At 27.2% G+C, this 4,138-nt stretch overlaps 1 pseudogene; it reads right to left on the reverse strand.

Moving 5' to 3' along the window:
• Positions 1–279: 279 nt before the first annotated feature.
• Positions 280–1,967, reverse strand: LOC139856210 (protein cornichon homolog 1-like; annotated as a pseudogene).
• Between the last annotated feature and the right edge of the window lie 2,171 nt (positions 1,968–4,138).

The raw sequence follows: 4,138 nt of genomic DNA on the forward strand, positions 1-4,138 counted from the left end.
CTCTTTATAATATCGTTAATTGCTATATCATTTTAAGAATCAAAATTGTTTGCGGAAGGGTTCCCGTGCAACGCACGGGATCTTAAATCTAAGTATAAATATATATATAATATATAATCTGCTTGATACGACTAAGAGGTACAATTTTTATCCTATTCCTTTCCCAGTATCAAATTGCAATTCTTGTCAGCCTAAAATAATCCAGATGCAAGGTGATATTGGATGCAATTGTAGTACACACAACAACAATTTATGATATTACAAACATATTTTGCCTCAAGAAGTGTTGGGACGTTCGGAGAGTACAACAAGCATGAGAAATTACGTATTTGGATCATCCGAACAATCTCAGATTTCTCTCAAATAGACATATCGTCGTCAAGCTTACTAGAGTCTCAAAACAAAATCCTAAACAACAAACATTACAAGATTTTACAAAACCTAAACTAAAGATCTTTCTTAGAATCAGTACAACTGGTAGAGCTAATATATTCCATACCCATGTAAGCCTTCTTCCTCATCATCTATCAAACAGTAAACAATCGTTAATACCCCATCCTGCATGATTAGAGTATCCATCAACACCTAATAATGATAAATCAAGTTCTATCTAAGATCTTATCAAAGCAATGTGGGTCTTAATACGTCAATAGCATCCTTCTTATCATTTCAACTTTCAAATGGAAAATAGGGGAGGAGCCGGAAATACTTATAATCAGGGGCAAACATTAGCTAACCGGTAAGCTTAATCTTAATATAAGTCAAGTTTCTGAATACAAACATGAAGGAACTGTATTTAAGCAATGAATTAACTGACCTGATAATGACTAGAACAAAGAGAACCAAATAAAAGGCGAGCTTAACAATCCGATACTTCTTTTCAGCATCTATTGATAAAAAAACTTCAGTTACATCAATAAGATGTCATTGTTTGGAGTATCTGACACAAACACATATACAAGGACATAAAACATAAGTCCGACTGTTCAGAAAAGTTCCACCGCGAGTGACAAATGATGACATTCAGCAATTCTTGTTACTAGCAATATCACAAATATCTGTTTATTATTATTTTCTTCATAAAAACATTAATTATTTAGCTACCAGCCAAAATGTCTAAATTACCCTTCCATCACAAAATTACCGGGACTTCTGTCCGCTTTTTCTTATCAATTCCCAATGTCAGTAAATCATAGGGAACAAGCTACAATAGAACAAAACTATCATCTTGACAATGTTTTATTTGCGATCATAGAAGGACTTTATCAGTAAATATACATACACATAAACATAACAAGGAGCTCCACAAATACACTATAAATTTCAAAAACTTGCAATTTACACTTTAAGTTTGTGATTACAGTTGTGAGTACTGTGCAAGCATTACAGCATTACAAAAGACGGAATTAAGTAAGGAACTTACGACATAGCATTATATATGGTTATGGGAAGCGTAATCAAGAACATGAACCAATGGCCTGTGAGAAGAAGAAGAAGAGCACAACATACACCATTGACCATCATCTCAGGAATGATCACCTTATTAATTCGAGCAGATGAATCATACGGATTGAGGTAATCAGCTTCTAAATCTGTTAAGCACACAATCTACAAGTTCATTTCATCATCACTACACATTTAAAATTCAAACATTATTTGTATTTATAGTAATATACATTTTTCAAAATGTGCCCTTGGATTGAATCAACCAAAATTTTCCTTTACATGATAAAATTAAACTACGACAGTAGTAGTTGTGCTTATCAAATGCATTTATTACGGAGAACATATTAGCAAAAACAGATTATTAGTTTGTAATATTGAAAAACCCTAAAAAAGAAAAATGAAAAACCCTAGAAACAAGCAATTGATTAGAAATTTTACAAAGATACCTGATATAGATTAGAGGCGATGAGGGAAACATTGATTGTAAAGAATATAACACACATAATTACTTCCCACGCCATTAATGTGACAACCCGGAAACTTCCAACCAAATTTAAACTTTAATCTTTATATGTTTCCGACACGATAAGCAATATTTGTTAAGTTAAATTTCAAGAATTTTAAACTATGTTCATACATTCATTCAACCTCGACCAAGTTCCAACGATTCATGAACCATTAAACGAATATGATTATATATGTATATGTGTATATATATTATAACTTAAAACATAAACAAAATATTAGATTAAATACTTTATAGGATTGTATCTGTTTCAAAATGTTTATCAATGGAATTAGAAGATAAGATCAAATGATTGAATTATCAGATATATTGAATTATGATTACAAGTCTCTATTGAAAGGCCCACGTTGATTTGAGAAATCTTTCCATTTTAACAATATTCGGAAAATGGTAAAGTGATTTATAAATAAGAACAAATTGTCAATCATTGAGAACTAGACAAAGGATGGTGGAAGATTGAATCTCATAAAGACTCGATTGATCTATTTAGTTTCAAACGTACAAAAACATTTTCAGTTTAAAACGAACTTTATTATTAAAACGTATATAACTTTTATAAATATCTAGAACCACTTTTGACAACTCATTACTTAACTAGTATGATAAAGATAACGATATTTATATTTTATTTTATTAAATATATATAACGATTTAAATTAATATTATATATATTTATACGCATATTATACGTACATAGTTTTATACTTTTACTATACTTAAACTTTACCTTTAATTTATTTTTACTTTACTTTAACTTTAATAATTCACTTTAATAATTCATACTTTAATAATTCACTTTAATAATTTATACTTTAATAATTCACTTTAATAATTCACTTTAATAATTCATACTTTAATAATTCACTTTAATAATTCAAAAATCTATTATAAATAGAATTCAATAGGTTTCATTATTTCATAGAAACTTGAAAATATTTTTCTCTAAACTCTCTCAATCGATTTACATATATATATTTACTCTGTATTATTTCAAGATATTATTAGTATACATAAAATATTACGACGGAGTGCTGTCCGAGTGATTTCGAAATTGTTTTTCGAGTAGGATAGGATTAAGGAAATTATGGGTTATAGCTATGGAGGTGATTGAGTATGGTTCATGGGTATGCTCGTGAGGTCAATATAGTGTTTATCATTTTCGTTGCGTCTACGTACCTTTCCTGCAATATTGAATCTCAATATTGATACGTGAGTACTCATAATTTAACTTTTACATACTAATAGTGTATCCCTGACTAGTGCTCGAGTATTTAGGATTATGCATGCTTGTACTTTTGATATTTCCCTTAGACAGATTAGGTTGAATCTTGAATTAGTTACACTTGCGGTTGACATAAGGTATAAGATATGCATGTCCTTGGAAAGCTAGCAAAAAAATTAAGAACTTTTCCTTTAGATATCGAATGGTTTCGATGAACGGATTAGAAGTTATAATCAATTGAATTTTCGATATTTTTATTAAAAATGATTATTATTATCCTCGTTTTTATCGTCGTTCTAGTTTTATCTTATTATTATCATTATTATTATCTTTATCAATAAAAGGAATTTATCATTAAAAATTGTTTTTTTTATTATTACTATCGTTATTATCGTTAAAGTTATAATTAGTATTATTGTTATTATCCAATTATTATTATTATTATTATTATTATTATTATTATTATTATTATTATTATTATTATTATTATTATTATTATTATCATCATCATTATTAATATATATATATCATTATTTAAAAATGGTTATTGTTATTGTTATTATTATTATTACTATATTATCATTAAGATAATTATTAGTATTATCGTTAATAATGTTATAGTAACCATCATTATTAATATTAGTGTAATTAAAAAAAATATTTGTAACACCTAATTATTTTGATTACTATTATTATCATTATTATGAACACGATATAAAAGACGATTAGAAGCTATTAAACGAAACGATTAGGAAATAATGAGTAAGAGTATCATGATGAAATTAAAATATTATAAGATATTGATTTAGATAAAATTATCGTTCTTATTATTTTTATCATTACTATTATTATTAAAAGTATCGTTAGTATTAAAACTATCATTTTAACAAAAATTATCATTTTAATAGAACTGTCATTGTTACTATAAAACATCATTATTATTA

Source organism: Rutidosis leptorrhynchoides, chromosome 6, assembly GCF_046630445.1.
Source record: "Rutidosis leptorrhynchoides isolate AG116_Rl617_1_P2 chromosome 6, CSIRO_AGI_Rlap_v1, whole genome shotgun sequence".
NCBI lineage: Eukaryota > Viridiplantae > Streptophyta > Magnoliopsida > Asterales > Asteraceae > Rutidosis > Rutidosis leptorrhynchoides.